General features: G+C 37.0%; 1 pseudogene; it reads right to left on the bottom strand.

Moving 5' to 3' along the window:
- Positions 1-24,445, bottom strand: LOC122218485 (annotated as a pseudogene).
- Positions 24,446-26,216: the final 1,771 nt, after the last annotated feature.

Here is a 26,216-nt window from a genome sequence, read left to right as displayed (position 1 = left end):
TCAAAGTATCCTAGGGTCTTCATGGATGCATTCCTGGGGACATAGGGGTCTCATTCCTGGAGAGGGCATGCCTACTGGCATCCCTCGAGCAGAGGGAAGCTTGTTGGTGGGCCCATGGGTGGGTCTCATATCAGGTGGAGGAACCATAATGTCTGGAGGTGGTATTCCTTGACCAAAGGAATGGGTGGTGTCCCCCATCCTGGTGGATACTGAGCTGGGGCTCCAACAATGCTGCCAGTCATAGCAACAAGAGTAGCTGCTACAGTGCCTCTTCCCTGTGGAAGGCCCCCAAACCCTCGGACAGGCTCTGCTAATCCAGCAGGAGCCTGGGGAACTGGAACACCAGCTGGCATTCCTCTGCCAGATCTTCTGCCAACCTCAGGGCCTCCAGCAAATGGTACCTGAGAAATGCCTTTGGGCATTTGGGTACTTTGGGAGGGGGGTGGTCCTTCCACAGTCATGGAAACCAAGTTCTCCCCACACAGCAACACCAGACCCAAGATCCGCTTTTCTTCACGCTCCAGATGCTTCACATTCTTTGGCTTGATCTTCCTGAATTCATCACAATCACAGAGGATCAGGTTCATATGCTTGTCAAAAGCTTTAAAGGTGCCAATGGCCAATGAAGATTTGGCCATCTTGCAGGATACATCTCATTCTATGGTCAATGTGCTGCTGCAACTCGCTTTCCCACAGTCGTAGTTGGTGTTCCAAAACAGCACCAAATCCAATGTCGATTTCAGGATCCTTAATACCTACAGCTTAGTGAAGACTACAGATAAAGGTATGATGCAGGCACTACCACAACCAGTGCAAGTTGGGACAGAAGCTTCAAACAGTTGATAGAACCTGGTGTTTCATGTGGAAATCAGCTACCTAGATGTTCCAATATGACTGTTACCATCTCTTACTGTCTCAGATGAGAATGCTTGTCTCAGTTCTGCCTGGAAACTTGCCATGGGTACTTGCTGCTGAGATCGCCTTGGGTAAAGCTGACCCTCTTGGTTGCTTAGTGAGGCTGTCCTTCTATGTTTGACTTGGACTTCCACCTCTGGTACATCCTGTGCTTTTCTGTGGTCTGTCTCCAGTGTAGGCAGTCCCTGGCTGGCTCCCTGGCTGGCTCCCTGGCTTGCACTGTTGGCTGCTCCTCAGAACAGACCGTCAGGCATCTCCGGAGATCACTCCACCTTGCCGCTGTAGGTTACTTTTGCCACCAGCTGTTTAGGACCACAAACTCCAGCTAACCACAAAACTTGGGCTCCCTGTTAGTGCCAAGGAAGGAGGATAGCTCATATCCAGCCATGAACACTGATATGGTAAATCCTGCAACCTGCTTCTATCACTGAATACCAGTAACTGTTAGTCATGGACACCAGCCCCTGATCACACCTGGATAGGCTGGAGATGTCAGGAGGAACATTCTCTTACGTTGTATTGATGTTCTATCACAACCCGTGAGAACACCAGAGTAATTGATTAGAGCTTTGTTAATGAGCTATCTTGAAGCCCCATGGCCCAAGCAGCAGGATCTCCCTGCTGGAGTCTGATGACTGGTTTTGCCAGGTTGCTCTGCACCTGCCAATCTTGTGGCGGGCAATGGGGGCCACGCAAGCCTGCTACTGATCCTGACTTCCTGAGTTTTTCCCCCAATGAATGCTAGTCCAGCAAGCCTCGTGTACCTGCCATCTGGTCATTTGTCCTTATTTGTTGACACTACTAACTTATTGCTGCTGGAAAAAATTATCTAAAAATGTTAAAGATCCTACTGGGATATTGATTAGTATATCCTTCTTTACAGTGCACAACAAGGCTGAATAATCATGGCTTGGCATTACCAGCCCTGTAGGGATTTGGGGCTCTGACAGAGGTGCTCATGGAAACAGCAGGTGCTTTGGCTCAGTTCCTAAGAGGCCGACTGTGTGCTGTCTGCCTGTCTAGCCCCTGTCAGTATCATAGAGATTTGGGGAGAATTTTTACCCTTTAACATATTGTGGGCTTGCCTCTTTTCTGGCTTCCTCCTGTGTCTGTTCCACCATTTCTTGCTGTGATATTTTGGTTCTTTTCACCTTCCAGAAGCCAAATTCCTTACTTTCTGCTTCTGTACTAACACTCCAGTAAAGCCACAGTTTAGCTCCTGCCAGGCCACGTTACTATGTTTATTTTTTTTATCTCATTTATCCAACATTTTCATCTGTTTGTAACAGACATAGTTTTAATATTCCATGTTGATCTCTCTGTGAATTTTAAGCATACTTATTTTAAAGTCTCATTTATTTTCTATTACTTGAGTTTTGTGAGCCTCAATTATTTATTTTGTTGCCTTATCAGATTTCCTTGTATGATTTAGAATTTTAATTTGGTCTTCAGTGGGCAGCTGGCCACTTACTTTTTTTATACTCTGTATATTCACCCTTCCCTTTCCAGTAATTCTGTTGCTGTCCTCATCAGACTTCTGAGACCATTGCCTAGAGTAGGCTTTATATCAGTGGCTTAAGACTTCCATCCTACCTAATACAGACACAGATGGTTACACATAGAAATACTTATGTGTGTATAGTATATGTATACTATACATACAAGCACATATGTAGAACATTTTAGGGTTTGTGTGTACATGTATATTTTATGTATATCATGTATATGTTAGTAGACATACGTGTGTTTCCTATCTCTGTCAACTGGAAAAGCCTGATGTGCCAATAACAACTCAGAACTTGGTTTCTAATATTCTCCAATAAAAGAAACCTGGGCTCCTTAGAGAAAAGTCTCATTCTAAAACTGGGGCAGGAAATACACAAGATGAACTGGAGTACCCTAGAGTATCTGCAAGTCAGGAAGTTCTCAAAGCCCTTATTGAGAGACGTATGTCAAAGGTATATGAAAGCCAAACAAAAGAGTTCCTGATGGCCAGAGCTAGAGCAATCTGAGAAAAAAAACAAAGTAGTACTGGATTATAACCCAAAGTATAAAATAACTATTCTGCTATAAATAAATGATTCATAAAGGAATTAAATGGGGAAGAGGGAAATCTGTGCAGAAAAATTCCAGATTTAAGTAAATGTTTTCTCTTAAGGAGATGGTACCTGACATCCCACCCTTTATGTGTAGGCCATACATAGTGACTTCCTTCTTAAGAGTACAATATGGAAAAGGGAAAAAGAACAAGCCTGTAGTAGAGAGATCTGGCAAACACTGCCTCAACCAGGTGATTAATATTAATATCAAGAGTAAGTCATCTTAGTATTAGGTAGGCTTGATATAATGATGAAAATGGTACTTACCCACTGTGGTCTTCCTTTCAAAAAACCATAACTCCAGTCTAATGATTAGAAGGACATCAGACAAGTCTCGATAGAAGGCATCCTACAAAATACCTAACCAGTAGCCTTCAAATCTATTAAGATCATCAAAAGCAAGGAAAGTGGAGAAACTATCACAGCTAAGAGGAGCCTATGGAGATACGGCAACTAAATGTAATGTGATATTATGAGTGGGACTCTCAACAGGAAAAGGATGTTAGATAAAAACTAAAGAAATGTGAGTAAAATATGGAGTTTAGTTAATTATGTATGAATATTGATTTATTATAACAAATATAGCATACTAATGTTAGACGTTAATAGTAGGAGTAATTGGATGTGGGTTATATGGGAACTCACATACTATCTTCTCTATTTTTTTTTTTAATTTATTTTGAGAGAGAATGTGAGCAGGGGAGGGCAGAGAGAGCGTGAGAATCCCAAGCAGGTTCTTCAGGGTCAGCACAGAATCTGACATGGAGTTCAAACCCATGAAACTGTGAAATCATGACCTGAGCCGAAATCAAGAATGAAATGCTTAACTGACTGAACCGCCCAGGTGCCCCTGTCTTCTCAGTTTTTCTTTAAATTTGAAAGTGTTCTAAATAAGTCTATTTTGAAAAATTACCTGATTTTTTTCAGTTGTGGTCTACGATGGATTTACTATTCTTTCCTTTTCATCTATATGTCTATCCTAAGGCTAATACCATAGGGAATTGATAGAGGGTATTGAAATCAAGTAGTATAGTCATGTAGGTATAGCCTAAAACTCTTGTTTTTCAAAAATTGTTATCATCTACTCCATATTCTTTGTATTTCTTTATAACATTTAAAATTATCTTGCCAAATTCTATTAGAAGCCTGCTGAAATCACGACTGAGATTATAACGAATCTATAATCAGTTTGGAAAGAACTGATGAGATTACTTATACTGTATCTCTAATTCAGGGACAACAATATATCTCCATTTATTTGGGTTTTATTTTCATTTCTCTCTGCCTGTTGTGGGGAGAGAATTCTTCTTTTACCCTCAAGGTCTTTCAGTTGGACTAAGAATTAAATTTACATGAGACAGGTTAAGAGGAGAAAAAACATGAAGTTTTATTATGTGTGCACAGTGGCCCGATAATTGGACCTAAGGAAATAACCAAGGCAGGCAGTTTTTATACATTTTGGATAAAGAGACCATGAATCTGTGAGAATTTCTAGGATAAGTAAATCAGATGTTTAGGACCTTTAATGAGTAAGGAATTCTAAGCAGAATTTGGGCTGAGGTAGCAGGTGATTAAATAAGGTTTGTGTTTACAATTTTCTCAGCTTTAAAGTCTCTATCTCTGGTGATAAGGATGTCTTTTTACTTCGTAGTATAGGGAGGATGTTTTTCATATGGGAGCTCTGCTTCCTGCTTTCAGGGAGTCAGAGGAAGAGCTTGGGTGGTTTTGCATGGGTTGTTTCTTATTTAATCAATATGCCAATGTGGCATATTTTTGGGGCAGCCTGCCCTTAGTTCCTACATGATGTCCATAATTGTTTCTAATGCATGTCGTTCATGTCTTTTGTTCAGTTCATTTCTAAGTAATTTTCAAACTATTATGAGATGGATTTTAAAATTTTTATTTTTCAACTGTTGTTAGTATGTAAGAATACAATTGATTTTTGTACATTGAACTTGTATCCTGACACCTTACTAAATTTATTTACTGTAGCCTCTTGTAGATTGCTCAGGATTTTTCTCACAATCATGTCATCTGCTAATAAAGACAGTTTTATTTTTTCTAAAATATTTCTAGCTAGGGGGCTCTTTAATTTTTCCATTCTACTCTCAGTTTTCTGAACTTAGGGAGTTTATTTTCTGCTCTATGCCCTGCTTCCAGGCTTTAGGGACCACTGAGGGAAGTGCATTTGGTTAAGACCTGGAGCACATACAGGCCTCTTTCTCAGTTCTTCTGCTCCTCTGTTTTCAGTGGGCTGCTGGCTTGCACTATGGATTTCAGTGCACTCTTTCTCAGCTTTTGTGTCTTTCTACCAGCCTGCAGCATATTCCAGGACAGTCCAAGGGAAAGAGTCTGCGTGTGTGTCTGCAGATTTACTGAGTTGCTGGGGCTCCTCAAGGAATCTAATACATATGGCAGCCACTAAAAGCACACTCTACATTCAACCAGTTAACTTCTATGTGAAGATTTCGATGGCGTATTTCTACAGCTCTGGCAGAAATAAAAACATTCATGTTTCTTTCCTTCTAGAGAAGACTCTTTGCTGTTTGGAATCTGTATATGTTTCTTTGTATCATCAGGGCTATAAATGGAAAAAAAAACTGTGACGTTGTAGCATATCTTACTCTTATTGCTAGGGTGAAAGCAACAGGCCCTTGCAACTTTCTACATTGTAACAAAGGATGGACATCCTCATAGGGATTTTAATTGGCACAGTGAATTGCTAACATAAAACAGAACCAAACTTTTAGAATTGTGCTTGGAACATTGCAAAGGCCCAGTAAATATTATCAATCAGATACCAGATTGGAAAAGTCTTTTCATCTTTTAATATTCTTCTAACCATGTGAAAGATTACTTTTTAGTGGGGTGCGTAGGGGTGTGTGTGTGTGTGTGTGTGTGTGTGTGAGAGAGAGAGAGAGAGAGAGAGAGAGAGAGAGAGAGAGATTTTGCTACACTTTAACATGAAATAAATTGATAGGTTTCACAAAAACAAAAGAAAAATGATGAACTGAGTGTGAATTTGCCCTAAGGCATACCCATGGGTAAACCCAATTCATAATTTAATCATACCAAAGTTTTAGTTATAATTTTCTTATAAACTGCATTTTTTAAGAACAGTTTTAGATTTATGGAAAATTATTTGAGGGTAGCATAGAAAGTTCCCATAACAATACTTACATTTGTATGATAAATGTGTTATAATTAATGAACCAATATTATTATTGACTAAAGTCCATATTTTGTTTGTATTTCCTTAGTTTTTACCTAATGTCCTTTTCCACAGTCCCATCCATATTACCAATGTAATAAATTATGTTCAATCATTTGACTTAATTTTTAATAAATTTAATTTCATAATAAGCATTATTTAGTAAGGTTACTTAGAACAAAGTTACTAAAAAGCAGGATTTGCCTGTTAAAAATTTCTCTAAGAATTGTAAATTTATAACTTCATAAACCTTGGTCTACTGTGTCAAGGAAATTTCTTCTTTGGCAAAGAATTTGTGACTGTGGTGTCAGTTGCTACTCTGATAACATCCTGGGAAATGTGCATCCTCTCACGTGTGGCCTGTCACCTGTTCACAGCCCAGACTCTCCTGCCCAAATTTGGCCAGATCGGTTTTCCCCAGACTTCACACAATTACGCTCTGCTGCCAGTTGACAGGATCTGGGTGCATATACCACCGTGGTATAGGGTAGAACAATATGTGTTACAGAAATGAGGGGAGACAGCTCATCACCGCATAGGCTTCTAGAAACTTTTTCTCAAAAATGCACCTTCAGACTGTAATCCTCTCTAGTTCTCTAGTATTTATCTGTGCTTTGTGGGGATCAACATTAGGCTGCCTGTAGGTCTGGATTCCTGGGTTGTGCAGCACGTAGGGAGGGCACATTGGAAACTGGTTACCTGCAACTTTCTCACTCTTCTCTACTCATTCGGAGTTGTCAGCCTCATAAAGATTCTTGTAGGCAGATTGAATCCAAATTTCAGTTCAACACTTCGATACGTATTCATATATCTCTGGCTTCCTCAGCTCGCTTTATTTCATTTGTGAAATAAATTTTCATCTGTTTTGCACCTTCAAAAATTTTAAATTCCTCAATAACTCCAAAGTCCCATCCCATTTTTACCATGAGTTTGTTGTCAACGTGTTTTCAAAATTATGACATGGATATGTAGAAAATGGCATGGATTTTTGTCTAGGTATTTAACAAATGACTACCTTAAAAACTTAAACAGTTTTCTTACTATGTGTACTTACTTCTTTAGATAATAATCATATCTTGTGAAAATATTTTTCAAAATCTATTTTTCTTGTAATATTGAAGAGACAGTATTTCTCTTTTTTTATTTAAAAAATTTTTTTAATGTTTATTTATTTTTGAAGGAGAGAGAGAGCGTGAGTGGAGGGGGGGTGCAGAGAGAGAAGGAGACACAGAATCCGAAGCAGGCTCCAGGCTCTGAGCTGTCAGCACAGAGCCCGATGCGGGGCTTGAACTCACAGACTGTGAGATCATGATGTGAACTGAAGTTCGATGCTCAACCGACTGAACCACCCAGTCGCGCCTAAGAGACAGTATTTCTAAATACAGTTAGAAACATGAAAATAGATACTCAAGTCTTTTTTACATTAGTGGGAGGGTCTTTTTTAATTTTAGTATACACATAGGGTTGAATTTTGCTTTGAGATGATGTATTATCATATTCAGTACATAGCTTATATTTTCACTTAACCAAGATAGTTTTAAATGAGTGAATGTTGAATATTGCCAAACATCCATATTTAAAAATTTCTTATCAGTATCTATTGAGATGCTTTGTGTGTATAAATTTTTTCTCTTTTGAATATATTTGGTTTAGGGTGTCTCAGTGGTTCATTTGGTTAAGTGTCTCACTCTTGATTTCAGCTCAGGTAATGATCTCGTGGTTCATGAGTTTTGAGCCCCACATCGGCTTCCATGCTGGCAGTGCAGAGCCTGCTTGGGATTCTCTCTCTCTCTCTCTCTCTCTCTCTCTCTCTCTCTCTCTCTCTCTCTCTGCCTCTCCCCTGCTCACACTCCCTTGCTCTCTCTCAAACATAAATAAGTAAACATTTAAAAAAAATAGTGTGATCATAACAAATAGTTCATCAACAAAAGATACTGCAAAAACCCACTCTTGAATTTTTTATGTCAAACATTATTTTCATGTTTTGTATATGAAAACTGATGTTTGTAAAGAAATGAGATAACAAAATATAGGCAGGTTATGATAAATATGCTAATTTTGGAGGGAATATTAGAGCATATTTTAATGTATTGACAGAATTGTTTTTTCTTTTTAACATATTTGATATTTGTTTCTTACAAAGAAACTTGTTTTGTATATTACTATGAGATAATCTCACTATTATAAAACATGGATGGAAGGAATCCAAATTACAAGTATACAACCAAAGAGGTTTGAGAATTTACATGAAAAACAATTGTATGTTATTTTTAAAATTGGCATTGGAATCTTCTGACATTAAAGTAAAATCCATTTTGAATTAATTGAAGTTAATTTTAATTTAAAAATTATAGTAAGATCACAATGTTACCTACTTGATCAGGTCAATAATGGAATCATAGAAACTGATAAAATAAAGCACAATTTAATATTAAACCCAAGAAGCTTACATGTCGACTTTATAAACTTTGCACAAATATACCACTTTATCACTAGATTAATCAGCTGATTACCTTAGCTAATTTTTAATATTTAGTGGCTCAAACAATTCCAACAGCACTACAAGAAATAGATTGACTAAAATGAGCCACAGTGAACTGAGCTTTCTGTTTTTATCTGTGTTGACACGTCCAATCATGGCTTAATGTAAGAATGTTTAAATATTAATTTCAGTTAAATTCAAAATGAACTTTACAGGGTGCCTGGGTGGCTCAGTTGGTTAAGCATCTGATTCTTTTTTTCAGTTCAGGTCATAATTTCATGGTCATGAGACTGAGTCTGGCTTGGTGCTCTGTGCTGGGCATGGAATCTGCCTGAGATTCTCTCTTTCCCTCTTTCTCTGTCCCTCCCCTTCTTGCATGCACACATGCACCCTCTTTCTTTCTTAAAAAAATGAATAAATACTTACAAAGTCAAAACCAGAAAACCTCAAAACATTGATAAATAAAAATAAGAGAAATTGGGTTGGTGATCTTTAGATTTCCTTCCAAATCAATTTCTCTGTTATATGATCATTAAATGATTTAATGACATTGCAATTTCTTAGGGCTGCATTTAATCTCCATTGTGTGCCATTATGATCCATTTAAAAATTTTCAGGAGCTGATATTTGGTTGACTTGTATATCAATTTGAATTAGGTAGTTTTCTGAAAAAGTTGTATGTTTGTATTTTCCAACATTTCTGTGAATTTTTTAGCTGTGGGTATTATCAGGTATTACTTTAACAGCAGGATTTATTCAAATAACTTTCAATAACAAAGCGACATGGTGTGTTCAAATTATCCTAATGTTCATCTAAGTATAGATTTATGGATAAGAAATGTTTTAGAGATTATATGCATGATCCTCTGAATCAAAGCAACCAAAGTAGAGTTAACACTTGGGAATTTCATTCTTACTATAATTTGAATGCATTTAGACATACTGTGATTTCTGATGAAGCTGTTATTAAACATGGCGTTAAGATCTCAGTGGCTTTCTGTTTCCAACCAAGTAGGATTAATTGGTATGGAAATTATTCTCCCATGTAAAACAGCTAAAATACTGGACAAATTATGAGAGCTATTTTTCAGACTTTGACAGCAGGCAGTGCAAGACTGGTCACTGCAAGAGGGGGAATGCATAAAGTGAATTCTACACTTACCCTAGCTTTCTGGCTAACGACAGTTTTTGGTCTGCAGCAGAAGGGATATGGAAGATGCTATGTCTGGAGGTTAACTACACTGTTTGCAACAAATGCTCTCTTGAAAAGAGACTTGAGGGACCCAACTCCATGGCTGCCATAGTCTAAACCTTACAAATTATAATTCCACTTCTCCATACATGTACATGGAGCAGCTCCCCATGGGTCTATCTTCTTGAGGGGGAACTTAGAAGAGAGGGCTTAGTGAACTAACTGCAGACTCTGCCTTTGAGGTTGGTTTTGGGGCCTACGCAAGTACTCACTGTCTCCTTCCACCACTGTCCATTCTAAATGCTCCTCATCCTTAGCTTTTATCTGCATGTCATGTTGGCTTACCTGGTGGTATGACCCAAACTGTCATTCTTGAAGGATCTCAGCCCTTGGAAACTATTTACTTTTTAGGCATGTGTCCATTCAGTTATAATTGGGCAAGGGAGTCCCAAGAGATAACCAAGTGGATCAATGGAATTTTACACATTCTTTCCCACTTAGTAAAAGCAGCCCTACCTCCTCTTCATCATCAAGGCAAATTATCTCTTCCAAGATATTGAAGTCTCTTCTTGCTTGCTGGTTTCCAGACAAGAGAAGTTCAAAATGCTGAAAGGATAGCCATAGCTTACGGTTCAAAAAAACCCTCACTGTGTTTTTTTTTTTTTGGCAGGAGTTCACCCCACCATAGGAGTCAGGACCTGTAATTCTACAAAACCCAGAGAGGTGGATGAAAGCACAAATTCCCCCAGTGAGTCATTGGGAAAGATGGTGAGTGGGACTACTTAACACGTCAACGTTTGATTCCTAGGCCCACATAGTCTTTCTTCTACAGAGACAACCACATAGAGTTTTTAGCTGTAGTTTGTGTACTGCATTCCGGAGGGACATTCTGCCCATTGCCATATGTACACCCATATGTTTCCACTTCAGAACTCTTTGTGTCCAATATTCCAGTGTTTTCCTTCCAGGTTCCTGGCCAGCTGGCCAGGCTTCTGGTCACTTTCCAGGAATCTATATATAGTTTCCATTTCTGCCTACTTCTGTTTCCACACAAAGTGGATGCCAGGTGCACCATTTAAAGGTCGTCCATTGGGAATATTTTCCCTTTCATTGTCTCTCAAAGTCACCCCTGCGTGTGGCTATAATTCAGCTGCCATTCATTTTTAGCTTACATCCATATACTAACTTGAACTATCTGAAATCCAAGCTCAGAGCTTTTTCTTCTTTTTCAGCTGCACCTATAGAACACTCCCACACACGTGCCTGTAAATAGGACCTAAATGTGGGGTGCTGGTACAACTCTATGGGGTGAAATGGGGTCTGGGTTATCTACTCATATATTCTTTTAATGGACTACTGCTTACAATATCCATATTTATGACTCGGCATGTCAACATAATCCAGCTCAAATGGATACTGTGGTCACGTGTTGAATTAATGTTCCATTGCCATGTTATCAGGGTCGGGAGCATGCCAGGATTTGTTTTTCAAAAGGCACCTGATTCACTGCTGCAGATGGAGTAGCCTTATTGCAGAACCTGCACAACCTAACAATCTGCACTGTGATTATCTTAATGGAGCCTGACATAAACTTAACACTGTATCTCAATAGCCCTTCCACATCTGAGTCCATAGATTCTGCCCTATTGTATAGCCTAAGTGGAAAATCTGCTTCCAGCACAGTTTGAATCTGCTATAGGGCTCTTTTTGCTCCAGGCTCTACTCAAGCTGACAGCTTTTAGTGTCAATGCAACTGACACTAGGTGTGCAATGAATTGCCTCCAGAATGTAAAGATGCCTACCATTATCGAGCTGCTTCCTTTAAATTAAGGAGGGCATGCAAGATGCAGAAATTTGTCTAATACTAATTCTGAGGTGATGCCAGTGGATTCCTCACCAGTGGACTCCTATGAAATTAATTGACTCTTCATTTGGTTAATCTCCTATTTTCTGAAGCACAGTTTGACCAGGACTTCCAGTGTGCTAGCCGCCTCTTACTCTTTCTGACTAGACATCATAGATATCATGGTTTAGGATTTTGTTCACCCAAAACTGTAGGCTCTTTGAAAGCGGGGATCATGGTTTCTCCTTCCTGTATATAGCTCCCACCCTGGTAGAGGGGTCAGTAGAGCAGCTCAATAAAAACTTGTCAAATAACTGGCTGTTTCTTAAAACTGCAGTTAGAAGTCTCTAAGCCATTTTTTTCTGGACGGCTCCCTTTTTAAGGAGTAATTTTTTCCCTGGAATATCTGAGAAAGTACAAAAGCTATTTCTCCATCTGCAGTATAAGCCCACTTATTCTGTGGAAGATAACAGTTTTTGGTTTGTATGGTTATAAGCATGGATACTAATATGGATAATATTATATCCAAGTAAAAATTTTTGATAGAATGTTATTTTACATTAATTACATTAATGTAAAAATTCTTTCATGTTCTCAGAAGCATACCTGAGATAATCATCCAAAGCTTGAAAAATATCCAATTTGTTTTAAAGTGACAGTGTTAATGTATTTGGTTGCACTCTAGTGTTTCCCTTGGGCTGAAAACATGTTGAACATTTTAGCTTTCTAACCTGTAAACAAATAAAAAAAAATGTTTAATTCCCTAGGGAGACATTTTATTTCTGAAGTTTTATGAACTGCTCTCCGTTTTCTCCTCAGGACCCACAGCATTTAAGTGGCTAGTGCTATATAACCTATAATGTGGGGAAACTATGAGATGAGGAGATTCAAAGTTATTATTGTCTCATTTATCTTTCTCTCACGCACACAGAGGAAGTTTCAACACTTAGCTTGACATTGAAGGTACAGTAAAACCTTGGATTGGGAGTAACTTGTTCTGTGAGTGTTCTGCAAAATGAGAAAACATTTCTAAGAAATTTTACTTATTAGATAAACAAGTGATGTCTTGCAATATGAGTAGCATGTGATGCCAAATATCATATGATCACAACTGAGCCAATGGTTCTGATCTTTCTCTCTCGCTGTGGGATATGGGTGATCGTCTCCCATGCTCAGATGCTTATCTCTGGCCGCGGTATTTGGCAGAAATCAATGATTTTTCAGAATGTTGCAATGTGCCCACAACTGGTACTAGTGTATTTTTTTTGTTACTTCAAAGCACCTATGGACAGTCCTTTGCTTTTCCATACAAGAGTAATGTTAGGAATGCTTTGCTTCATTCCAGGTTAGGCTGCTTCCAGATAGAGCCACTTCCCTCTGCTGTCTTATTGCCAGTTACATTAAATACAGTATATGATAAGAGTTTATTAATACTGTACTATAGTCAACATCCATTAGTGATAGAGAAAGTCATCCTAGACAATAACTCTCCTCTCTCGTCTCCTTCACACAAGCCACGAAGGTTTTCAAAGGGAAGTGCAGGTTCATTTGTTTATATTTCTTTATATTTTGTATTTTATTTGCTATTTTGTATTAATTACAGTATTGCAATCATTTTTTTTTTAATTTTTTTTTTTTAACGTTTATTTATTTTTGAGACAGAGACAGAGCATGAACAGGGGAGGGGCAGAGAGAGAGACACACACAGAATCTGAAACAGGCTCCAGGCTCTGAGCTGTCAGCACAGAGCCTGACGCGGGGCTCGAACTCACGGACCGTGAGATCATGACCTGAGCTGAAGTCGGATGCTTAACCGACTGAGCCACCCAGGTGCCCCTGCAATCATTTTTATATGAATATTTTGGGGTTGTGGAATGAATCATCAGAGTTTCCACTTTTTCTTATGGGGAAATTCACTTTGATACACAAGTGCTTTGGATTACAAGCATGTTTCTGGAATGATGCTTGCAAAGTGAGGTTTTACTATATATGTGTGTATATATATATACGTGCCTTTTATATATATATATATATATATATATATATATATATATATATATATATATATATATGCCTTTTGAGAGCTTACAATTTATAAGAGATGAGACATTTCATAAATAAGATCAAAACTAGTAATTTAAACTGCATGCGACTAGGGGCACCTGGGTAGCTCGGTTAGTTAAACGTCTGACTCTTGCTTTCAGCTCAGGTTATGATCTCATGGTTTGTGAGTCTGAGCCCTGAGCTGGGCTCCACACTGACAGTACAGAATCTGCTTGGGATTTTTTCTCTCCCTCTCTCTCTCTGCCCCTCCCCCCTTTCTCTGAAATAAACAAATAAATAAGCAAACAAATAAACTACACGTGACTAATGCAAAAATCCCATAGTCCTATAGAGGCAGGGAGGTTATTTCTAGCTTTATTTATCCCTGAAGATTTAATAGAAGAGGTGGCTAGCTCTTGGGAAGTAGTTAAAATGGCCAGAAGTGAAGAGAAAAAGAAAATTCCTTCCAGAGATTGCCCTGTAGCCATGAATGCATGACATGGGAAAGTAGGTACCTTAACAGTGTTTAACTGGCAACACATTGCAGACTGTGTTGGTAAGGGTGGTTGCAAACACAACCATTACATAAAATAAGGAGCGAGCATCAGCAGGAACAGAAATGTTGAATTGGGTTAGAATCTGGAGTTAAAGTTAGAATTTACAATTTACTGGTTATTATAGCTGCTGACAGAGAAAGCAGACTTATTAGCAGATTTAAGGCTCAGATTCAGCAGATTCAGATGAATTCATATATATATATTATAATATATATATATTATAATATATATATATAATATATATATTATATTTATAATATATATAATATATATAATATATATAATATAATATATATTATAATATATATAATATATTATATTATATATATATATATATATATTCAGCAGATTCAGACTTGTATTCTTGAGTATCTGAGAGTGTGGTTGTACCATGAACAGAAATACGTAATAAAGGAAAGACTGACACTGGGACAGAAGAGGAGTCCAAGTGTACCAAATTCTTGCAGGGGGAACATCTCAGAGATGAGAATAAAGGAAAAGTGGATTCTGGGTTCTAAAGTGAAGAGGAGGAAAGGGATGAGGTTTAGATCAGATGAATTCAGTCTTATGAGTAGGTTTGGGGCAAAGTCATCTAAGAGTGGATAGAGAGAAAAAGATTTAACCCTGGATCAATAGTATCTATTTTTCTTTTTGCCTTAGGCTCCAATATGGGTTGGCATGGTACTTTCACTGATCTTGTCTTTATATAAACGTCAAAATTCTGTTCATGATGGAACTTTCAGCATTAATTTGGATGTTTTTAAACATAATGCACTAAAATACTACCTCTCATAATTATTGAGTTCTTTGACACCTCATTAAACTTTGCATCAGAGACATTTACCTTGACTACAGTCCCAGCCTGGATAAAGAAGAAATGGGAATAAAAAAAGAATGATTTCTGCTTTGGAAAACTGGATAACAATTCATACATAATAAACTAACATATTTTATGGGTGCATGTTCTTAGTGAACATCAAGTATAACAGGGTTTTTAAAAATTGTGCTAAAATTTTTCACAGAGCTAGAACAAACAATCCTAAAATTTGTATGGAACCGCAAAAGACCCTGAAAGCCAGAGCATTCTTGAAAAAGAAAAGCAAAGCTGGAGGCATCACAATTGCAGACTTCAAGTTATATTACAAAGATGTAGTGATCAAAACAGTATGGTACTGGCATGAAAACAGACACATAGGCCAATGGAAAGAATAGAAAACTCAGAAATGAACCCACAACTATATGGTCAACTAACCTTTGACAAAGGATAGAAGTATACCTAATGGAAAAAGTCTCCTCAAAAAGTGGTGTTTGGAAAACTGGACAGCAACCTGAAAAAGAGTGAAACTGGACCCCTTTCTTATACCATACACAAAAATAATTTCAAAATGGCTTAAAAACCTAAATATGAGACAGGAAACCATCAAAATCCTAGAGGAGAACATAGGCAGTAAGTAAGCTCTTTGACATCAGTTCATAGCAACTTCTTACCAGGTATGTCTCCTGAGGCATGAAAAACAAAAGCAAAAATAAACTACTGGGACTTCATCAGGGTAAAAAGCTTCTGCACAGCAAAGGAAACAATCAACACAACTAAAGGCAACCTTCGGAATGGGAGAAGAGATTTGCAAATGACAAATCTGATAAAGGGTTAGAATCTAAAATATCTAAAGAACTTTTGAAACTCAACACCCCAAAAATGAATAATCCAATTAAAATATCAGGAGACGTGAACAGACATTTTCTAAAAGAAGACATACGCATGGCCAACAGACACCTGAAAAGATGCTCAGCATCACTTATCAGGAAGATGCACATCAAAAGTAAAATAAAATATCACCTCCCACCTATCAAAATGGCTAAAATCAACAGCACAAGAAACAACAGGTGTTGGTGAGGATGTGAAGAAATGAGAATTCTCCCACACTGTTGGTAGGAATGCAAACTGGTGCAGCCACCCTGGAGAAGAGTTATGGAGGTTCCTCAAAAAATTAGAAATAGAGCTATGCTACAATCCAGCAATTGCACTATTAGGTGTTTATCCAGAGGATACAAAAATACTGATTTGAAGGGATACATGCACCCCAATATTTATAGAAGCATTATTAATAATAACCTAATTAGGGAAAGAGCCCAAAGGCCCATTAACTGATGAATGAATAAAGAAGATGTAATTTATACATATCCAGTGGAACATTAGCCATAAAAAAGAATGAAATCTTACCATTGGCAATGATACGGGTGGACCTAGAGTGTATGGCGCTAAGTGAAATAAGTCAGTCAGGAAGACAAATACCATGTGATTTCACTCATGTGGAATGTAAGAAACAAAACAGATAAACATTGGAGAAAAAAAAAAGATGCAAACCAGAAGACAGACTCTTAGCTGTGGAGAACAAACTGAGGGTTGCTGGAGGGAAAGTGAGCAGGGGTATGGATTAAATGGGTGATGGGTATTAAGGAGGGCACTTCTTATGATGAGCACTGGGTGTTGTATGTAAGTGACGAATCATGAAATTCCACATCTGAAACTAGTATTACACTGTATGTTAACTAACTGGAATTAAAATAAAAACATGAAAAAAATTGTGCTAAAAAACATATAGTATAAAATTACCATCTTCACCATTTTTAAGGGCCCAATTCAAAGGTGTTGACCTATATACTCATGTTGTTGTGTAACATCTCTGGAACTTTTCTCACCTTGCAAAACTGAACTCTATGCCATTTAACAATACTCCCTCTTTCTTCCTCCCCTTAGCCCCTAGTACCTGACATTCTACTTTTTGTTTCTAATCAATATGACTCCTTTAGATTCCTCATATAAGTGGAAGCATAGAATTTGTCTTTTGTGACGTACTTCACTTAGCATAATGTCCTCAAGATTCATTCATGTTGTAACATGTAACAGGATTTCCTTTCCTTTTAAGACTGAATAACTTTCCATTGTGCTATTGCTGTTGATGGGTATTTGGATTGTTTCTAGTGGGCTATTGTGGATGATGTTGTTGTGAACATGATGTGCAAATATCTCTTCAAGACACAGCTTTCAACTCTTTTGGATAGATATTTAGAAGTGGTATTGCTGGATCTTATGTTAATTCTATTCTTAATTTTTTTTAAGGAACTGTTATACTGTTTTAGAGGTAAAGTGAGTTTTGCCATTTCATAATCCCACCGAAAGTGCACAGAGGTTCCACGTTTTCTATCCCTTTCTATATCTTCAGCAGCACTTCTGCCTATTCAGGTTTTTGGCTCAGTTTTTAATCACACTACTTACTTTTTTGTAGTTGAGTTATAGGAGTTCTTTGTATATTATGGATACTAACGCTTTATCAGATACATGATTTGCCAATATTTTCCCCTACTCCATAGGTTGGTTGTCTTTTCACTCCATTGATTGTGTCCTTTGCACAGAAGTTTTTAAGTATAATGTAGCCCCATTTCTCTATTTTTGCTTTTATTTCCTATGCTCTCAGTGTCAAGTCCAAGAAATCTTTGTCACATTCAATGTCGTGAAGATTTTCTTTATGTTTTATTCTAGGATCTTACAGTTTTTGGGTCTTTCATTTAGGTTTTTAACCCATTTGAGTTAATTTTAGTATATAGTTTGATCCAACTTTGTCTTTTAATAACTGTAGCTTTGTAATGTTTTAGGGAATAAGGAAGTGTGAAACCTCCAACATTGTTCTTTTTTTTTTTCTTAATTTTTTTTTTAACGTTTATTTATCTTTGAGACAGAGAGAGACAGAGCATGAATGGGGGAGAGTCAGAGAGAGGGAGACACAGAATCTGAAACAGGCTCCAGGCTCTGAGCTGTCAGCACAGAGACCGACGCGGGGCTTGAACTCACGGACCGCGAGATCGTGACCTGAGCCGAAGTCGGCCGCTCAACCGACTGAGCCACCCAGGAGCCCCTCCAACATTGTTCTTTTTAATGCTTGCTTTGGTTATTTGTAGTCCCTTGAAATTCTAAATGTATTTTAGAATAGATTTTTCTTCTTGAAAAAATTTGATAGGGATTGCATTGATTCTTAGATCACTTTGGGTAGTATGGACATTTTAACAATATTATGTCTTCCAGTCCATGAACACAGGATGTCTTGCCATTAATTTGTGTCTTTTTAAACTTGTTTTATCAATATTTTGTAGTTTTTAGGCTTTCATCTTTTTTTAAAAGTTTGTTTACTATTTTGAGAGAGAGATCACATATCCGTGAGGGAGGGACAGAGAAAGAGGAGATTCCACTCTGTCAGCGCAGAGCCAGACTTGGGGCTCAATCTCAAGGGTGAGATCATGATCTGAGTTGAAATCAAGAGTCAGACACTTCACCAACTGAGCCGCTCAGGCACCCTAGGCTTTCACCTTCTTGCTTAGGTTTATCCATAAGTATTTTATGCTTTCTAATGCTATTATAAATGACATTGTTTTCTTAATTTCCTTTTTGGATTATTGATTGCTAGTATATACCCTGAAACTTTACTGAATTTGTTTATTAGTGTACTGACAGTACACTACAAAGTACTATGGAGTTTATATTTGATAGCAGTATGGCGCAGGGGATGAGACTAGTCCTTTGAACCCCACACTGGTCACACTACATATGAAAGACTGTATCTGGTTATGCTTTCAACTTAAGAGGGACTTTGGCTAAATAACCAATATTCTGGAATTCCAGGATTGTATTATCTGCTTTTATATAATGACAGACTATTTTTATGGCAGAAGAAGCAGATTTTACATCTGTTACTGTAAACAATAGAGGACACATTACTAGGTGGATATTTACCAGAAATAATCTCTACTTAAGGAATTCACTCATTTTAAGAATTGTCTAATGGGGGATACCTGGACGGCTCAGTCGGTTAAGCGTCAACTTCGGCTCAGGTTACGATCTCACAGTTCATGAGTTCAAGCCCTGCATCTGGCTCTCTGCTGTCAGCACAGAGCCTGCTTTGGATCCTCTGTTCCTCTCTCTCTTTGCCCCTATTTTGCTCATGATTGTTTGCTCGCTCTCTCTCTCTTTCTCTCAAAAATAAATAAACCTTAAAAAAATAATTGTCTAATGGAATGAATTAACTCAAAAAACTATAAGCCTCTTATCTCCATTAGCTTCCAAACTTAGATTATAAAATCACATAATGTTGGAATATCATCAATCTGTTGAAATATTTTCATTAATAATTTGCCAATAATTGATATATATATATATCAGTAAAACTGAAATTTGATATATCTATTTTATTTTGACATATATTAGATAAATCCATGTTTTTTTGTGGTTTACACTTTTTTTTAAAGTACACTTGGCACACAATGTTACATTAGTTTCAGGTGTACAACATAATGATTCAACATCTCTAGACATTATGCTGTGCTCACCACAAGTGTAGATAACCTACATCATCACACAATACTATTACAGTATCACTGACTGTATTCCCTATGTAGTGACTTTTATTTCCGTGACTTACTCATTCTATAAATGGAAGTCTATGTCTCTTCCTCTCCTTCACCCATTTAGCCTACCCACCCCCACTTCCCTTTGGCAACCATCAATTTCTCCTCTTATAGATCTGATTCTGCATTTTGTTTGTGCATTTGTTTTGTTTTTTAGATTCCACAAGAGTAAAATTGTATGTTTGTGTTTCTCAGTCTGACTTATTTCACTTAGCATAATACCCTTAAATCCATCCATGTTGTTTCAAATGGCATGATCTCATCCTTTTTTATATCTACATAATATTCTGTTGCATTCATGTGTGTGTGTGTGTGTATGTGTACATACAGACCACATCTTTTTTTTTTTAATTTTTTTTTTCTTTTTAATGTTTATTTATTTTTGGCAGAGAGAGCATGAGCGGGGGAGGGGCAGAGAGAGAGGGAGAGGCAGAATCGGAAGCAGGCTCCAGGCTCTGAGCTGTCAGCACAGAGCCCGACGCAGGGCTTGAACTCACAGACCATGAGATGATGACCTGAGCCGAAGTCAGACGCTCAACCGACTGAGCCACCCAGGCGCCACACAGACCACATCTTTATCCATTCATCTATCAGTGGACACTTAGGTTGCTTCCATATCTTCACTATTATAAATAATGCTTCAATATCTGTAAGAGCATATATATCTTCTCAAATTAGTGTTTTTGTTTTCTTTGGGTGAGTATCCAGTAGTGGAATCACTGGATCATATGGCATTTCTAATTATTTATTTGTATGCTTATTTTTTATGAGAGTGCAAATGGGGGAGAGGGGCAGAGAGAGAGAGAGAGAGAGAGAGAGAGAATCTTAAAGCAGGCTCCACACGCAGTATGGAGCCTGATGTAGGGCTTGATTCCAGAAACTTGGGATCATGACCTGAGCAGAAATCAAGAGTTGGATACTCAATCAACTGAGCCACCTAGGCACCTTTCTATTTTTAATTTTTTGAAGAAGCTCATACTATTTTCCACAGTGCTGCACCAATTTATGTTCTCACCAACAGTGCATAAGGGTTTCTTTTCTCCACATCCTTGCCAATTCTTACTTTTTGTCTTTTGATTCTAGCCATTCTGACAGGTAAAATGTGATATTTCATTGTGGTTTTGATTTGCATTTTCCTTTTGATTAATGATGTTGAGCATTGTTTTGTGTGTCTTTGGCCCTCTACACATCTTCTCTGGAAGAATTCTATTCAGGTTCTTTGTCCATTTTTTAATGAGATTATTTTTGTTTTGGTGTTGATTTGTGTAAGTTCTTTATATATTTTGGATATTAATATCTTATTGGATATAGCATTTGCTATAGCATTTGCTATCTTCTCCCATTCAGTGGGTTTCCTTTTGGTTTTGTTGATGGTTTCCTTTGTTGTGCAAAATCTTTTATTTTGATGTAGTCCCAATAGTTCATTTTTGCTTTTGTTTCTCTCACCTTAGAAGACAAATCTAGAAAAATGTTGTTATGGTTTATGTCAAAGAAATTATTGCCTGTGTTCTCTTCTAGGATTTTGATAGTTTCCTGTCTCACATTTAGGTCTTTCATCCATTTCAAATTTATTTATGTGTAGGGATCCAGTTTCATTCTTATACAGGTGGCTGTCTAGTTTTCCTAGCACCATTTATTGAAGAGACTGTCTTTTCCCGATTGTATTTTCTTGTCTCCTTTGGCATAGATTAATTGACCATCTAAGTGTGGGTTTATTTCTGGGCTCCCTATTCTGTTCTGTTGATCTATGAGTCTATTTTTATGCCAATTCCATGCTGTTTTGGTTACTACCGCTTTGTAGAATATCTTGAAATCTGGGATTGTGACACCTTCAGCTTTGTTCTTTCTTAAGATTTCTTTGACTATTCAGGGTCTTTTGTGGTTTCATACAAATTTTAGTATTACTTGTTCTAGTTCTGTGAAAAATGTTATTATTATTTTGATAGGGATTGCATGAAATCTGTATGTAATCTTTGACTAATATGGACATTTTAACAATATTTATTCTTCCTATCCATGAGCATGGAATATCTTTCCATTTGTGTTATCTTCCATATTCTTCATCATTATTTTATGGCTTTCAGAGTCCTGGTCTTTTACCTCTTTGGTTAAGTTTATTCCTAGATATTTCATTATATTTGGTGCAACTGCAAAGAGAATGGTTTTCTTAATTTCTCCTTCTGCTACTTCACTATTAGTGTAGAAATGCTACTGATTTCTGGGTGTTAATTTTGTATCTAGCAACTTTACTGAATTCGTTTATTATTTCTAATTTTTGATCGAGGCTTTAGGATTTTCTATGTACAGTATTATGTTATCTACAAATAGTGGCAGTTTAACTTCTTCCTTACCAAATGGATGCTTCTTATTTCTTATTGCTGTGGCTAGGACTTCTAGTACTGTGTCTCATAAAAGTGATGACAGTGGACATCCTTGTCTTGTTCTTCATTTTAGAGGAAAAGCTCTCATTTTTTCACCATTTAGTATGATGTTAGTCTTGAGTTTTCAATGTGGCCTTTATTATGTTGAGGTATATTGCATCTAATGCCATTTTGTTGAAATTTATTTCATGAATAGATGTTGAATTTTGTCAAATGTTTTTTCTTCATCTATTGAGATTATCATACGATTGTTTATCCTTCATTTTGTTAATGTGTATCACATTGATTTGTGAATACTGGACCATCCTTACACTTCTTCAATAAATCCCACTTGATCATGATGAAGGGGATCTTTTTAATGTATTGTTGTATGCAGTTTGCTAATATTTTGTTGAGGATTTTTGCATTTATAACAGTTTTTGACCTATAGTCCTCTTTTTTTGTGGTGTCTTTGTCCAGTTTGGGTATCAGGGCAATGCTGGCCTTGTAGAATGTGTTTGGAAGGTTTCCTTCTTTCCCAGTTTTTTTGTTTGTTTGTTTTGTTTTTTTTAAAATAGTTTGAGAAGAATGGATATTAACTCTTTTTTAAATGGTTGGTAGAATTCACCTGTGAATCCCTCTGATCCAGGACTTTCATTTTTTGGTACTTTTTTTTGATTACCAATTCAATTTCATTACCTGAAATCAGTCTATTCAGATTTTCTATTTCTTCTCGATCCCATTTTGGAAGACTGTATGTTTCTAGGAATTGATCCATTTCTTCTAGGAGGTCCAATTTGTTGGTGTATAATGTTTCATAGTACTCTCTGTAGCCCTTTGTATTTCTATGATATAAGTTGTTACTTCTCTCTCACTTCTTATTTGAGTCCTTTCTCTTTTTTTCTTGATGAGTCTGGCTAAGGGTTTACCAGTTTTGTTTATCTTTTCAGATAAATGCATGTTTTATTTTACAAATGCATGTAATTTTAAGGGGTTCATTTCTGAAGTGGATATGAATACAAATTTATATGTTCATATAAAATATATTAAGAAAACAGGGATCTGAAAATTAGTGGTTTAAATAAAAAATCGAAATTTTCTAATCTCTAATACCCAAAGCCTGTAATGTTAGGTTTTATTTATTTTCAGACTGGTTTTAGAAAAAAAAAGAAATTCTATTTATTTCACTATTATAAGGATTCTCAAAAAACTTTCAAATGGTCAGCTAGAATTTACATATTTATTTGGGCACTAATTTTGTTCCAAGAATGACAAAATTATGTGTATAAAAGTAAAAGGCAAAGAGAAACAGCTCATGTGGCAATTGCTGTGTGGTATCACTGCGGACAAAAACTATTGGTTTGTCACAACTTGGAGTTATTTTGCTTGTAAAATGCCAGTGTTTACTTCTGTATGGCAGCTGAGTGGTGATGTGTATAATAAAATCCTGAAATACTGGAATGCTTACTCATTTTCCACTATTTCTGGTTTAAGTAATAAAAATTATGGCTTAGTGATTCTGCCTGAAATATTCATGTAAACACTCTTCTCCCCAGCTCCATTCTTCCCTCCCTGGCATCCATGACAGCTGTGTTGACTTTACAGTTGGTAATCTTAAGAATGTGCTGGGGAAAGGAACATGGGAATAAAGGAGAAAATTTTCTCTGTTCAGCCTTGGCAGATGTCTGGAATTCATGCCCAGTGAACTTATATTCAGTGTAGGGAAATATCTCATCAAGAAGATAATTTTGTATTAGAAATTTCACAGATGTAGAGGAAAAAACTACCTGCATGCTCTTTTTGCTGTGAAAGAATAGTATCTGCCTTATTGATGTTTACACATTTTCAGTGGTGGCCACCACAGTTACCAAGTCTTTTTAGATATGCCTTTCTTTCCCATTTCTTTCCCACTTCCTCATTGAACTCCATACTTCTGGCAGCCTGTTGTGATACTGAGGTGGGCTCTACTGGCCACAGAGTCTTTATTGTGTCTTGTGAATATCTTGTGTCTTCTGACACAGTGGCATAGTCGAATGCTCTTGCTGCACAGGAGGTTGCTTAGACCTGTAAAACCTAATGCCTTGAGATTTCCTTCCTGATCCCACATTTCTCCAAACTGAAAATATTCCCAAACTTAATCAGAATCCTAATCTACAGCTACAATGAAGGGTTTGGAACCTTAAGTACTTGCTGGGGACCACTAACTCTGTCATGTTCTTCTCGCACACTGTTTTCTTCCCTGTATTTACATTCCAGATCTTTAAGCTGCGTTTCTTTATGGTCCATGTTTTCTGCACTCATTTACTTAAGTGTTTTTTGGGGTTGTTGTTGTTGTTCCATTATGCTGTCCCCCATTACTTGTGAGAGGGCTCAGTTGAATTTCAAATACTCTAATATGCGTAAGTTCGTTTCTTTCTTTTTCTAATACCTTTAAAGCAATTACTATTTTCTGTAATTTAGTGCTTTTTATTTTTTTGCCATGCCCAATGTTTCTCTTGTAAAATCTCTCATAGTGAGTGATATAAATCAACATGTTCCCCAATTCATACATATATTCTGCTATAAATGGATATTTGTGTTTGTTCCCAGTTTAGAGCTATTTGTGATGCTATACATATTCTTGCACATATATTTTGTACACATTTGTATTGGTTATATACCTAGGAGTAGAACTACTAGGTCAAAGAATATGCAGACATTTTTATCTTTGTAGATACAGGTAAAATGTTGAATAATTTTGTTTCACAAATTTTGTTTCACTTTTTCTTGTATATGTGTAAGAGTTACAGCAGGGACTGGAAGGTTTTGAGCAGAGATGCATCAAGTGTCATGATCTGCTTTCAAAGCTCCAGTCTGGCCCCTCTGCTAAGGATGAATTATGTGGGTGTAAAGGTGGAGGCAGGAAGATTAGTCAGGGAGCAACTATAGTCATCTGAGCTTTGACCAGAATAGCAACAGTGGAGGTGAAGAGAAGTGGCTAGATTCTAGACACGTTGTGAATGCCTGGTCAGTACTCCGTGCTGAGAGATTGGGTATGGGTATAAAAAAGATTTTGCCTGATCAACTAACGATGACAAAGACTGAGGGTGACATCGTAGTCATAGATATGATCTGCTCAGGAGATATTAAAAGTGAGGTGCCTATTTGAGAGCAAAGGGAAATAGAAGTAGTCCATTTGATATAAATCTGGAGTTCACAGAAGTGATCCAGGCTAGGGATGTAAATTCTACTTACAATGACTGTATTACTTTAAAGACTTATCTAATAATACCTTGAAAATGTTATGCTGACTTTTTTTTCCTTTCACAAATATGCTTGATGTTTTATAACCTCTTGTTATAACTACCTCAGTCTTTGAAGGATCTCTTCCCTAATAACTGGTACTATGGGCTCTACTTGTGACTTCCAGAAGGCACTCTTCATTGTGCTCATGATTCTGACAACTGCTCTCAGAGACTTTGCTTCTTTTCCTCTGTCAAATTTATTTAGGCCTTCAATTAGTTACCAACATAGTAAAGGAAGAAATAGTCTCATTTTCTAAAAGCTTAATTAAGACCAATTTGTCCTAGTACATTTCTTCTTCCCTGTTATATTTGCCTGTCAGGTCTATCCTGGCATCCCACAACCTCATTGCCATTATCTAATCTGTTCCTTAAGATCTCAATCTTTTTCCTAAAGAAAGATTTTCCTTCCTATTTTATTTTTATTTTAATTTTCTCATTCTCTGTTCTGATAGTAAAATCAAAGCGTGTTTTTTAAAACCATCAAAGAGATGGCATTTCAGGCAAAGGCTCTGTAAACTGTCTTTGTATTTACAAAAAGGAAATCACAGATTCTTTTCAAAACAAGGGACTTTATTCTTTATTATTTGTCTATTTATAAAATCATACAACATTCTATGGGTAAAGACAATGTTGGACATTAGAATCCTAGAGCCGTGTTCAAAGATTTTATACTTAACAAATCAAGAGCCAATCTGAAATCACATGCTAAGTGTGGCCCTTCAATCACTAGAATCCATAAGATTAGATGTTCCACTGTCCCCTCCTCTGGACCA

The sequence above is a fragment of the Panthera leo genome, chromosome B1, assembly GCF_018350215.1.
Source record: "Panthera leo isolate Ple1 chromosome B1, P.leo_Ple1_pat1.1, whole genome shotgun sequence".
Classification (NCBI taxonomy): Eukaryota; Metazoa; Chordata; class Mammalia; order Carnivora; family Felidae; genus Panthera; species Panthera leo.
The sequence above is the reverse complement of the archived record's forward strand: the minus strand, read 5'-3'. Positions and strand labels throughout refer to the sequence as shown.